The 15,227-nt window shown below is 37.1% G+C and overlaps 1 protein-coding gene across 1 annotated transcript in view; it reads right to left on the minus strand.

Annotated features, from left to right (window-relative positions):
* The window catches only part of TACC3 (transforming acidic coiled-coil containing protein 3), a 32,121-nt gene extending 24,203 nt beyond the window's left edge, over nucleotides 1–7,918 (minus strand). The window contains exon 1 of the mRNA XM_003773448.4: nucleotides 7,755–7,918. The gene's annotated coding sequence lies outside the window, so the exon portion shown is untranslated. The remainder of the gene's footprint in view (nucleotides 1–7,754) is intronic.
* Between the last annotated feature and the right edge of the window lie 7,309 nt (nucleotides 7,919–15,227).

Raw genomic sequence — 15,227 nt, forward strand, 5'->3', positions numbered from 1 at the left:
TTATAAAAAAATAAAATTAGGACTGAAACAGAGTTCTGGAAGAAAAATTGGACAATCAAGGTGAGATTATTCTCTCCCCACACTATAATTCAATACAGTGGCTCTCTATTATCTCTATAATTAAATGCCACTCTTTTGTGACTTTTAAAATTTTCCTCCTCCCTTTCTGCTCTTATAAACATTGCTCTTCCACTCAGCTCTAAAATCACAACAACTGGCTTTCTTGTTGTTCTTTACACTCATACAAAAACAGCTAAAATATCCAAATATTATGTAGGAAATTAAGGCACAGTATCATCTCCTTGTGGGCAACTAAATGGTACAATGGATAAAATTGTTGAAAAAAAAGGGACAGGAATACAGGTACAGATGATGGGTTTTTGGATAAACTTTCAGTTTCCCTCTTTCGTCTTTATTCCCAGCATATATAGCAGGATTCTACTCACAGGGGTTGGATTAAATATTAGTTTAAGTCTTATTTAAATAGTTTCCAGCCAGTACAACATGGATTCTAAATGTCCTAAGACTGACAATAACATTGATGAAGTTTGTGTCCTGTTCAGTATGTGGCACTACTCCTAAGGATCAAAGAAATAGAGGGGGAATCATAAGGTTGCCGGCTAGCCCACTCAAAGCCATTGTGATGACCATCTTGACAGATATGTAGAGTAAGTAGGATTCTTTTCTCAGCTGGTACAAAAAGAGGCAAAATATATTCTCTAACATCAGAAATTCAATACCCCTCATGAAACAGACTAAAGCCTCTGCTCTCTTCTTCTCTCTTTTACCAATGTTAAGAAATGATTTTAAAAATACCTTTATCTAAAGATATTATACTGATGTGGAAAAAATCCTATCAGTCTCCAGTTATCAATTGTGAAATAATGTCCTGCTCTTCTTTCTCAGGAAAGCACTTCTCCCTGAAGTAATTAATATGACAGACCCAAGACTTAGAGAACCCTGAATGATTTACCTTGACCAAAAGAGTGATGCTCTACCCAAGAGAAGAAAATAGCCTCTTAGATCATTTCAGTTAACAGAAATACCTCAAATCTACCTTTAACTAATTGCAAAGAATCCTTAGAATGGTCAAAGGATTTAATGATTTTAGAAATGATCTCTAACCTGTGCCAAAAATTAAGTGACTGATTCTGTTTGAGGAAACAATCTTTTAATTATGATTTAATTATGATTTATACTGTGAAAAGTTCCTTCTTTAGGAATACTATAAATTGTTAAGCTCAAAAACAAGACAGGATTATTTCCTGTTGGGGAGAGATGTATTAAAGTTACAAGATGGTTCTATTCATCTTGGGCTCTTCTCATGTAAGCAGAAATGCTGAGATTAATATAAATTACTAATATTATGAAAATAATAACAATTGTTTCTGACAGATTTGTACCTAAAATGCAGAGGACTAAATTTTTTTACACATTCCATCTGTAAGAATGCTTCAAGACAGAGGGTACTCATCATTAAAGCATACAGATCACAAGTGTGAATGAAATGAACTTAATACATGATTATTTTTATTATTTTCCATATCATATTTATCATCACAAAATGGAAACAGATCTCACCCAATTCTAGACAAGAACTTTATACTACCTTTTGTCTATAATACTTGGCTTTAAATCACAGAACAAGGCTATTATTGACAAATATTTAGTAATCAAAAGAAATAACTTGACCCCTAAGAAGCCTAGATTATACAAAATAAAATGAAACTTAGAAGCTACTAAAATTTGAAGAGGGTCAAATTAAAGAACCTGAAGTCCCTGAAAATCCTTAGTTAATGCAAAATACACCAATTATATTAACTAAGTGTCAAAAATGTCATTCAAAAAAGATAGGCACACAGATTTAATTTTTAAAAGCTCTTTTGAGTTTGATGGCATGAATCAAGCTAGTAGATTAATTATATCAAAGACAGTAATTCAAAAGACCTCATGAACAAATGCCTTCTCTCACAATATTTGATAGAAAGCACAAACAAGAGCTTTCAAGACCTGCCTGCATACAGTACCCTCAATAAGAACTTTAGGTGTAACTAATCACAAATATTCCTAAGGAGAAGCATTTTATATATAAATTTTATATATATATATATATATATACCATGGCTGAAGGAACTGGAGACTTATTGAAAATATGCAGAAAGGCACTGGCAGATCATATCATTATTTGCCATACACAACCTAAACATCATATTGCACAAATAAAGAAACAAACAGAAAAAATAAAAGTTCCAGGAGGAAATATGCAAAGTCAAAGTAGCACAAGGAACAAAATAAACAATTTAACATCGGTCAAAAATTTTACTGCTGAAGCTTGAAGTCAAAGAACGAGACATACACAGGGGAGGTGAAGGAGGCAGAGACAGATAAATAGACAGAGAAAACGAACCCCTTCTGGCTCTCTATCTGGTTACAAGAATTTCAACACAAAGAAAACGCCAAATTGGAACAAAATAGAAGCCAATTCAATGTTTAATTACTTCATACCATGCTTTCATAGTCTGAATAACTGATCTACAGAAAAAGTTTGAACACTTAACCCTAAAACAATATGCTAATTCTTTTTTAGGATTAGGATTGATTCACTTTCTTGTTATAGCTAGCTTTTTTTTAGGATGATTAGCCTAGCCAGCCACTGGCATAATAGTCATGCCTTAAGGGGTCTGAAACTTCATTAACTACTAAACTGTTTTCTTTACTAAACCTTTATGGATTTAGCCTATTCTTAGCAGTATAATAAAATCTTTAATCCTTGATTTGGAGGTCTACAAATTCTTTTGAGACCACTTGAAACACCAGTGGATAACCTCAATATATATCCCATCATTTAGTGGCTAACACCATCATTTTGGTTGCCTTGGTATAGGAAGCGGTTATAACCTCAACACTATGATTGAACAAGTGAATTTACAATCTTGAGTTCACAGTTGTGAGGCCTACTTCAGAACTTGTAAAATCATATCAAACTAATTTATATTGATTAAGTTAGGATTCCAATGAAATTGGGATCCAAATAATTATCACAGTTTTGGAGTAAGAGTAGGGGAAAACCCACTTTTAAGTGAAGAGGAGCTCCAACCTGTTAATTTTCATGGAGGTGTAACACCATTGGAAAGGAACTTAAGAGGAACCTCAGGTAAGACAAATGATCCTTTCCTGATCTGGTCTTGTTTTTGTCTCAAAAGAAAATATACTGAGGAATAAAAAGAAGATCATTAAACTAGCCATGCCAAAGGGACATTTACACTGACTGCCTTTTCTTACAGCACTGTGATTCAGTTCCACCCAGGTGCTAAAGATTTGTAAAATAGATGCAAGCATAGGGAAATTGCTAGTGTATCTGACATCCATGTGGGAAATGGTTCCCACTAAAAACACATCACCACCACTACTATAACGTCAACAACTGATGTGAGTGAAGAATTGTTCAGGAAGGCAGTTTAAGTCCATTATAGTTCTGCCTAGCCTTAAATCTATCATCTCTCCTATGTAGAAGTAAAGCTTCCAAATTTAAAAGAGCATCAAACCAAAACATCTTCATAATAATCTGCTTTACATGATGTCAAACTATATGATTCCCCTGAATAATACAACAGTTCCTTCAGCTTCTGCCAATTTTTTCTAATCAAAACGTCATTTGTATTTGATAAGCATAAAATTTCTAATATATAGCAGAGATAGATAGGAACTGAAGACTGAGCTAGAATATAGAAATGAAAGTAAATCGATGAATTAAGGCAATACTTACTGAATTACAATATATAAAATACAAGCAAGATACATCTAGCATAAGACTATTATGAAGAAAGCGGTGTATGAATGTATTAGGAGACCTACTGGAATTCAGAAATCAAAGCTCAATGGAAATACCAAGTAATCAATCTACACAATACCAGAAGTAAAATTTAAATTCTCAAAATTAAACTTTCAGCAATTTAAATGAACCATGACAGATTTGGAAAATACCTTACCAAAAACCTATATAATATTTAAAAAAACCAAAAAACCATATCATCCTCTTGCAGAAGCCAACTCTAGAAATATTTAACAATTCCTTAGCTGAAGAAGATAAGAATCAACATTCTCAAGAGCACATGATAAATAGGTGAATAATGAACAGAAATATTTAACAGATATCATTTCACTTTATAATAGTAAAGACTTAGTTAAAAAAAAAAAAAAAACTGCAACAGGTACCTTGCTATCAAATTTATCAAATGTAGCAGTTTACTTTTAGATGGAGACTATAAAACAATTAACAGGAGTAGAGGCTAGAGTCCTCTATAGTTCTCTTGAACTGTGAATATTATGCTACCAAAGTGTTTTTTAAAAAAACTGGTAGTCCCTGCCCTCAAGGGCTTAACAATTTTATGGAAAAGACAGCATACAAATATAAACAAAGTAAGCTACACACAGGATAAATAGGAAATATTAACTGAGGGAAAGCACTAGAATTAAGAGGAGTTGGCCAACGCTTCCATTAAAAAGAATTGTCTTTGGGACTTAAAGGAAACCAATGAAGTCAGTAGTTGGAGCAGAGAAGGGAGGAAACTGCCCAGTGCTGAGAATGTCAACAAGGAAGTCAGTGTCATTGGAAGAAAGGTATATGTCAGGGAATAAGGTGTTAGAAGATTATGCAGGTAGGAGTGGCCAGATCACAGAAGGACTGACTTTAAATGTCAACCAGAATATTTTGTATTTATTTGTATCTGGAGGCAACAGGAACCCACTGAAGTAAACTGAGTAAGGAGAATGACATGATAGCATCATGATTCTGAATACTGTAGACCAGAGCTTCTTAAACTTTTTCCATTCTTGACCCTTTTTCACCTAAGGCATTTCTACATGACCCCAGGTATACAGGTCATGTATATAAATATACATGGCATATAAATCAAACATTTACTGATAATAAATCATAATTTTGCAACCCTATATTCAGTTACAAGACCCCATATGGAGTTGTGACCCATGATAGGCTACAAAAATGTATCTTATCGTGATTAGCAAGATAAAAGTTCAGGGTTAAATTATACATCAGAATCTCACAATCTTAATTATTTTAACAGATGACAAATCTTTATCCTACAAATACTATCTCAACAAAATCTGACTTTTGATTGGAGTCTTAGAGAAAACTAGAGAATCCATAAGAATATCATTCCAACCATGGGAGAAAAAGGTTTTAGCTGGAAAAAGTACACACCCCCAGACAAGAACAACCTCTCAAAGTTTGTTTCCTAGTCTGTAAAATGGAGATAATATTCTTGTCCTCCTTAGCTTACAAGGTTGTTGTGAGAAAAACATTCTACAAAGTTTAAAGCACTAGAGATCCTATTTCAATTTTACAGAGGAAAAAAGGTTAAACAATTTGCCCATGGCTGTAGTGTTCGTTTGGTTTTCCGGAGGTCTGTGGGGCACTTCGTTTCAGTAGAGTATTCACCGTGAGAATAGCCAGGTGTTAAAATCCAAATCCTTTATTGTCTCCTTGGCCTGGTGCTCAGCTAGCTTTCTCATGGCCTTTAGACGGGACTTGGTTTCAGTGGAGAAAATGCAGGAGGACAGGGATCCAAATAATTATCATAGTCTTGGAGTAAGAGTAGGGGAATACCCACTTTTAAGTGAAGAGGGGCTCCAACATGTTAATTTTCATGGAGGTGTAGTACCTTTGGAATGAGATGAATGAAGTGAGTCAGAGTCCAAGGGTGTGTGCTTCAGCCTCCAGTCACCACAAAGGTGGATGATGAATGAATCTGTCTCTGCCTCCCAGCTCATATGCTGAGTATATAAACCAATCATTATATCACTAGGAAACCATTATTTGTTGTAAGAATAAATTAATCATGCTGAGAGAATAAAGAACTATTAAGCACCATGCTAAACTACATAACCATTGTCTCATCAATTCCATCGACTTAACACCTTGTAAGAATCCTTGTTTCAGAGTTCTGGCCGTAACACATGGTCACACAAGCTAGGAACTATTAGGTTGGATTTGAAACCATATCTGTGAGGAAGATCACCCTTGTGGCAACCAGCCACAAAAAGGTGGGCTCCTGTACACAGCAGCAGTCTTTTGTTAAAGGGATACCCACAAGGCTTAAGACCCCTACCTCAATGTAAAACTGGGGTTCCTAAAGTCATCATGGGTCTAGATATTCAGTTATTACCATGCTATTAGAAACCAATTAATAATAGAGCATAGAATGAGTAAAAGCATTTAATTCAAGAGGAGAAAGGGGGAAAGACTGACTTTTTTTGTTATTTCTGGCACGGGCTACTCCATATGTGGCATTTCCAGAAGCTGTCCTCCACACTTGGAATGCACCTCTCCTGGCTTCCCTAACTTCCCTTCAACAAGAAGCCTTTCCAATACTTCTTAATTCTAATGCCTTTACTCTGAAATAGTCCCCAATTGATCCTGATAACAATCTTGTTTGCATGTTCTCTCCTCATTATCTTGGAATTCTGGGAGAACAGGGACTGTTTTTTGTTTTTGTCTTTCTCTGCGACTCCAGGGCTTACCATAGAGTCTGGCACATAGTAGGTGCTTGATAAACGTTAGCTAACTGACCGAAAAGGAAACACATATTGGAAAGCATTATCAACAATTACTCTGCTTCCGTAACCCCACACAGAAAAGAAATCCAAAGCTTTCCAAAACAAAGGTCAAAATCACGGGTAATCAAGATGGAACTCCCATCATCCAGTTGCACACAAGTCCTAATTCAAATACAAAAAGCAGTAATCGCATCCACCTGTGCAACACTACCAGAATAAACTGATTGTTTCTGTTTGAACTCCACTGAAAAGAAAATAACTATTTTTTTCTAAACCAATAATAGTCATTAAATGGCGTTTATGTAGCACTTAAGAGCTCCAGTAACTGACATTTATATATACAAGTGTGGAAATATGTTTAGAATTATTGCACATGTTTACCTTGTACTGGATTACTTGTTTAGTGGAGCAGGAAGGAGAGAAGGGGAAAAAAGATGGAATACGAGGTTTTGCGAGGGTGAATACTGAAAACTACCTTTGCATGTATTTTGAAAAATAAAACGCTATTATTATTTCCTTTTAAGCTGCAGTTGCAAAGTCCTTCATGGACATTTGGGCCTCAGAAAAACCCTGCTTTAGTAGGTAGCATTATTGCCTCTTTTACCACTTAGGGGGCGGAAGGAGAGGCAATAAGTATCTAAGAAAGCATTTACCGAGTTACTGGCGTTGCGATAAGCAATTCACAATTGATATCTCACGAGAACTTTGCAACCCTAAAAGACAGAGGGCGATACCGTCCCTCTTGTTTTATAAAACTGAGGCAAAAGGGAGTTAAGTGACTTGGTCATCAAGGTCACACACGGAGTGCGCGAGGGTGAACTTGAATCCAAATCTTCCAGATCCCAAGTGCGCGCGGTGCCTTCGGGTAATGAAGGCGCCGCTCAGAGAGGTTCGGACGTGTGCCCAGGGACACACAGCTCACTCGGGCTGGGAGGATTTGAATTCGGGCCTTCCCGGCCTGCAACTCCTGCTCTCCCCTTCTACCTCGTCTCTTCTCTTTCCCTCTATTCAAGCTGACCCTGGGGGAGTCTTAGGGTCTTCTCCGGGCCCCCACCGCTGTCCCCCTCCCCCAGCTCCCAGGCCCACGGGGCTCGCCCATCCCCCAGAGAGCCCCTGCCTCGGACAACAGTCAACCCCGCAGAGAGAGGGGGGGCGGAGAGACATGATGCTCCTACCTGCCAGGTTAAGGCTCGTAGGCCGCGAACGCAGACGAGGGAGAAGGGAGCCCGTCCTGAGGACGGGAAAACGCCGGAGTCCCGGGAAACCGAGCCGACTGCACCTCGAACACTCCTCCGAGCCGCCGAGATTCAAATAGGAACAGTCGGCCCCTTGCAGCCAATCAGAGTGCCGTCCAGAGTGCGCGTGCGCGGAGGGGGACTCGCGCCGACTCCGTCGTGCCAAGGGGGCGTCGCCGCGAGCCTCTTTCCCTGTTGCTGCTCGCCCTCCTGAGGGCGTTCCTGAAGGAGGAAGTGGTAGTCCCGGGAACTGATTGGCTCTGACGAAAGGTCCGTTCTCGGTCGCGCGGTGAAGGCTGGGAAATGAAGTCTGAATAGTGGAACTGCTCTGTGGAGGACAAAGTCAGAGCAGTAAGATTTTTGCCGTTAAAAAGACAAAAAAAAAAAAAAAATAGGTATATTTATATGCTATGTGGCAAATCTGCATAAACTACATCGTTTAAGTGTCCGAGTAATAATGTTCCTAACATGGAGAGACAGGCAGGCCCCCTTTAAATTTAAAAATTACCGAGAACCCCAGAAAGCTTTCATTTAGGTGGGCTATAACCTACATCGCTATAGATCCAATTTATGTATGTTTGTATATTTATATGTTTGAAATTAAAATAGCAAGCTTGTAAAACGTTTAATGCAATTGGAAACAAACTCATTCAATCTTAAAATATTAATTTAATTTGAAAGAACAATAAACCATTCGTATTCAAAATAACGTTTCCAAAACAAAAAATAAAAGAAAGGTGGAATGATTTTACCTTTTTTTTTTTTGGCAAATCTCAGTAATATGTGGTTTAAAAAGAGTTGGATTCTCATTTTAGTGCTCTAGAAAACTAACAGATTAAGTATCAGTCTGGGTTATTAGGAGGCTATGCTAATGTATGCGTGAATAATTTATTTTTTATTTAAATTTATGCATACATTAATTCATGCATATTTATTGAATGCATAATTTATGAAATTTATGCATAAATACTTTCACTCCCAAATGGAAACTCACATTTCCATTTTATTGTCCACATCTGGGAGTCTTGGCACTTCCCTAACAGCCCAGATAGAGATTCTTTCAACAAACACTTCACTAAATTCTCATTTTACCAAGGGGAAGATGGAATCAATAAAGGAAAGTGATATATCTAAGGCCCCATAACAATTGAGCATTCAAGTTGTAATTACTCACAGGTCTCCTGACTTCTAGTCCCTGACTTTCATCTATGTCATGCTGCCTCATTCTTTTTTTTTTTTTTTTGGGGGGGGGGGTGAGGCAATTGGGGTTAAGTGACACAGTGTTAAGTGTCTAAGGTCAAATTTGAACTCAGATCCTCCTGACTTCAGGGGGGGTGCTCTAGTCACTGTGACATATAGCTGCCCCGCCTATGTCTTTCTTAGGCAAATACAAAGGTAAAGGCAGATTTCCTATCAACATCATAAAGCACAAAAAATTACACTCATGGGGAACACTTTGCTCACTGTCCTTTAAAAAAAAAAGTTGCAAAAATGTTTTCTGAATAATGAAATGAATGAAAAGGCATTTATTACATGCTTATTATGTACCAAGTATTTTGCCAAATGTTATTAATACAGATAAAAGGAAAAGTCTGCCTGCCCTCAAGGAGCTTATATTGCAAAAAAGAATGGATTCTTCACCTTTTTTTCCATCATCGAAATCTGTTGGCATTCTGGCAAAACCTATGGAGCTTTTTTCAGTATAATATTTTTAAATGCACAAAATAAAATACATAGATACATGATGAAAGCCAATTATGTTGTAATAGAGTTATCAAAAAATATTTTTTTTAAAAAACACAAATTGTAGACCCAGGATAAGAATCTTTGTGATTTCCAAGGCAGTATCATTTTAGGTTTCTCTTAGAAATAGCTTTTTATAGAGTAAGACAATAAAACCATATATGTCCCATCAGAAAATTTATCACAAGAAGGTGATTCAGATAATATGATTGGTGAGTGTAGTGAAGAAATTTGTAGAATCTTAGAACTTTATAGTTAGAAGAGACCACAGAGAGCTTTTGTGTTGTTCAGTCATTTTAGTCCTGTCTGACTCTGTAACTCCATTTGGAGTTTCTTGGCAAAGATACTGGTATGGTTTGCCATCTCCTTCTGCAGCTCATTATACAGATGAAGAAACTGAGGTAAAACAAGGGTTAAATGACTTGCCCTGGACCACACAACCACAAAATGTCTAACGCCAGATTTAGACTCAGATGTTCCCAACTTCAAATACAGTGTTTTATCTATTACATCACATAGAGCATTTAGTCCAAATTTCTTCTCAATGCAGTAACATCCTATAATATTAATAATTCACATTTCTATAGTGCTTTGAGGTTTACAAAACACTTTCTTCATAATAGTTCTCTCAGGTGGATTGTGAAATATCCCATTATACAGATTAGTTTCTGAAAGACTGAGACTTCTTTATTATAACAGCCAGCAAGTGTTTGGGGGGGGATTCAAATCCAGCACTCCTTTTTAATACAACACTTTATCTCTACAACCTTCATCTTAATAGGACTCTTACTGCTCTCATTCTGTATACTTGTATCTTTTTACTGGAACTTAAAATGGAGTTGTTTTTCCCCCAGCTGCTCTCTCACCCTATTTTCATATAGTGATAACAAATAACAATACATCAAAGATGTTCTGTTATTTCACCAGTCCATGAGAACTTCATGTATTGATACAGATTAAAAATTTCTATGATTTATTAATAAATCTTAGGAAGGTGCTGAGAGTGTCAGAGAACTTTAGTGACTTGCCAAGGATAACACAGCAAATAAAGTGTCAGAAGCAGGAATTCCTGCCTTCTACACCACCATTATTTTTCAAATTATATCCCCACCACCATTGACTTTTACAAACACAAAAAAACAACAGTTGCTCATCAAAAACAAGTGACACAAGAAACAACTCTGATATCATATGAAACATTCCATTATAGTAGTCCCTGAACCTCAAAGCAAAATTAGTCATACAGTTTATCAGATTATGACTGCCTTTCAGGCATTTATATTACTGCAGTCACATATATATTTTGTTTCTGTTAATTTTACTATAGATATCAGTTCATATAAGCATTCCCATGAGTCTGAATTGGTCACATTCAGAGAAAAGTTGATGAAAGTCGGAATTTGGGTGATAACTGTTTGCTCAGGAGGAAGGATTGAATGTGAATTATTATGAAAGTAGAACTATCAAGATTTGTCCTGTGTGACCCTGGGCAAGTCACTTAACCCCAATTGCCTCAGCCAAAAAAAAAAAAAAAAAAAAAAGTCAATTGATTGGATCTATAGCCTAAGGCAGGGATCCTCAAACTACAGCCTGCGGGCCAGATGCAGCCTGCTGAGGACATTTATGCAGCCGGCCAGGTTATGGCAAAATCAGACCAGAAGTAACGTTCAACCTAAACTCCCGTTAGCAATGCACACTTCCGGCACTGGGCTGAGGCGGGAGAGACAGAGTGTGAGGCGATACCAAGGTGAGGTGAGTTCCCAGGTCGAGGTGTGTGGTGTGGGGAAGGGAGAGAGATGCAGAAGACGGAGAACTGATGACCCTTGGCCTTGTACAGGTTATAACGGCAGCCACCACGACAGACAGGCGTGGGGGATGTACAGTGCATGCTACATATGTCACAGCCACTGCAGGGGGAATTCCCTGCAGCAGTGAAGGTCTAAGAGCACAAAGAGCAGGAGAGAAAGTGCGGGAAACGGAGGCATCACAGCACAGAGGCAGCTTGGAGGAAGTTGGGCATAGCAGTCTGTATGTCTCTATGTGGGCAAAGTTATTGCTGGTATATTGTTTTTGTAGCGCTGTATATATATATTGATATTTTACTAATAGCAATTTGGAATCCCTAGGAAATAATGATGTCAAGAAAAAGAAAAATTGACTCAGAGAGTAGGATATTCAAAGAACAATGGCCTTATGATTACTTTTTCATGCAGTACAAAGAAAGAGCTATATGTCTGATATGCCAGAATATAGTGTCTGTGTTAAAGAATATAGTTTGTGTCGATACTATGAAACTCAACATAAAGATAAATATGATTGTTTAATTGGAGAAGTGAGAAAAGATAAAATATTAAAACTGAAAAATACATTGACAACTCAACAAAATACTTTTGTGAAGCAGAAGCAGCTAAATATTTCATCACTGCGAGCAAATTTTCAAGTTGCCAAGCTAATAGCACGCACTGGCAGACCATTAGTGGAGGGAGAATTTGTTAAAGAATGCCTTCTTTCTGTTGCCAAAGAGATGTGTCCAGAGAAGGCCGATTTATTTAGTACAGTGAGTCTTTCAGGACCTACAATTACACGGAGAATTGAAGAAATGAGAGACAACCTGCATCAGCATTTGCAAAACTCCATTAAAAAAATTTCTTATTTTTCCTTGGCACTCGACGAAAGCAATGATGTTCATGATTCTGCACAACTTCTAATTTTTATTAGTGGGACAAATGATTATTTTGAAGTCATAGAAGAGCTTGCTGCACTGCAAAGCATTAAAGGAACAACTACAGGAGAGGATATCTATGAAAAGGTTTGCCAAACTATGAATGGTTTGGAGCTGGACTGGGCTAAACTAGCCAGTGTGACAACTGATGGTGCTCCTAGCATGGTGGAGTCTAAGAAAGGAATAATTGCTCGCATTAACCAAGAGATGGACAAATACAACCATTCTCATCCAATAGCCATACACTGCCTCATCCACCATCAAGTGTGTAGTAAATCACTGAAGTGGGACTCTGTTATGAAAATTGTGGTATCTTGGGTTAACTTCATTAGAGCTAATGCACTAAATCACAATTTCAGGAATTTCTGTCTGAGCTAAATGTTGAGTATGAAGATATTCTATATTACACAGAAGTCCATTGGCTGAGTCAAGGGAGAGTTTTGAAACGTTTCTATGACTTAACTTCCACAGATTACAACTTTTCTGCTTTTAAAAAACAAAGAAGTACCAGAGCTCAATGATGCAGAATGGAAATGGCATCTTGCTTTTCTGACAGATGTAACAGAGCTACTCAACAATTAATTTCAATATGCAGCTTCAAGGAAAGGGGAAGCTCATTTGTGATATGCAATCACATGTCAAAGAATTGGAAATAAAATTAGGTCTCCTCATCAAACAAGTGAAGGAGGAAAACTACTGCCATCTCCCCACAACTCAAAATCTATTAGTGGAAAAACCACTGATTGCATTCCCAAACAAAACACGTGTGGATTCACTGGAAAATTGCAAAAGGAGTTCCAATTTAGATTTAAAGAGCTTCATCTCCATGAACAGGACATACAGCTTTTCCATAACCCATTTTCTATTGACATTGAAAATGTGGATAGAATTTACCAAATGGAACTGGCTGAACTCAGAATTGTGATTCTCTGAAAGACGCATTCAGGTCAAGCAGCCTTCATAATTTCTATGCATCTCTCCCCTCTGAGACATATCCTCATCTCAGGAACCATGCACTCAAAATGGCAACTATCTTTGGCAGCACTTATGTCTGTGAATGACATTTTTCTAGAATGAAACATTTGAAATCTCCAACCAGATCAAGACTAACAGATGCACACTTGCATCACTTATTACAACTAGCAGTGACAAATATGGAACCAGACAGTGACTATCTCATTAGCCAAAAGAAGGACCATAGTTCCCATTGAAATACTGGTAAGTTTGCTGATTTAACTTTACTTCATTTTAAATATTGTATTTGTTCCCGTTTTGTTTCTTCACTTCAAAATAAGATATATGCAGCGTACATAGGAATTTGTTCATAGTTTTTGTTTTTACTATAGTCCGGCCCTCCAACAGTCTGAGGGACAGTGAACTGGCCCCCTATTTAAAAAGTTTGAGGATCCCTGGCCTAAGGGATTAAAGAGATTGAAAGATTGGAATAATTTCAAATGAAAAAAAATTTGAGAAAAGAGAGAGTTTAATATTCTTTTCTTTTCTTTTTAGAGAATGGTAGAAAGGAATAATGAGTTCTAGTCTGGACATGTTGAGTTGAAGATGTCACCAGGATTTGAATTTTCCAATGAAGGATTGGTGATATGGCATTAAAAATTCAGGAGAGAGTTTGGGAATCTTTTGCATAAAGATGGCAGTTAATAATTCCAGTGTCACATCCTTTAAATGAGTTTTCCTCATTTCTCTAGTTGTTTGTGTCTTCCCACTAAAGGACAGGAACTCTGGAGAAACATCACACTCTGTAGTTATTTTATCAATATTTTGTTATTTATTTATTTATCAAGAGCAAACACTCTCAATTTTGTCTTAGTTCCAATAGGTGCTTATTGATAGACTTTTTGAATGACAGAAACAGCTGTTTCTTTCAAGGAACTTATACTATTCTGTTGAGAATGCACAATATAGACACAAGGGGCTTTTTTTGTTTTGGGTTTTTTTTTTTTTTTAACTAAATTCAAGAACAGAAAGCACTAGTAAATAAAGAAATCCATTCTGAGGCCTTGAAGAAAGATAAGGATTTAGAAATAAGAAAGAGAGAATATTTCAAGCAAGGATAAATGTATGTCCAAAGGCATGGAGGTAGATGAAACGAAGTTTGGGAAATAACTGATAGTCTATTTTAGCAGAAATGGAGTTCCACTATGCCCAAAAAACTATGAAACTGCATACCTTTCGATCCAATAGTGTCTCTACTGAGTCTGTATCCCAAAGAGACCAGAAAAAAAGAGAAAATGACCCACATGTGCAAAAATGTTTGTTGACAGCTCTTTTTTGTAGTGGCAAGGAACTGGAAACTGGATGGATGCCCATCAGTTAAGGAATGGCTGAATACATCTGGGGGAGGGGATGGGGGGGTAAGAGGTGAAAAATTGGAACAAGAGGTTTGGCAGTTGTTAATGCTGTAAAGTTACCCATACATATAACCTGTAAATAAAAGGCTATAAAATAAAATAAAAAAAGGAATGGCTGAATAAGTTATGGTATGTGAATGTAATGAGATATTATTATTCTATAAGAAATGATCATCTGGATGACTTCAGAGAGGCATGGAGAGACATACATAAACTGATGCTGAGTAAAATGAGTAGAAGCAAAAGAACATTGTAACAGCAACAGCAAGATTATGCAATGATCAACTGATGGACATGGCTCTTCTCAATAATAAGATGATTCAGGCCAATTCCAATAGACTTGTGATAGAGAGAGCCATCTGTATCCAGAAGGACCACTATGGGGACTGAATGTGGATCACAACATAGTATTTTCATTTGTTTGTTGTTGTTTGCTTGCTTTTTTTTTTTCCTCCTTGATCTGATTTTTCTTGTTCAGCATAAAAGTGCTGTTGGAGAGGAGGTAAGGGGAAGAGAGGGAGAAAAATTCGAAACACAAATTTTGCAAAGGTGAATGTTGAATACTATTTTTGCCTATAT

This window comes from Sarcophilus harrisii, chromosome 6 (genome assembly GCF_902635505.1).
Source record: "Sarcophilus harrisii chromosome 6, mSarHar1.11, whole genome shotgun sequence".
NCBI lineage: Eukaryota > Metazoa > Chordata > Mammalia > Dasyuromorphia > Dasyuridae > Sarcophilus > Sarcophilus harrisii.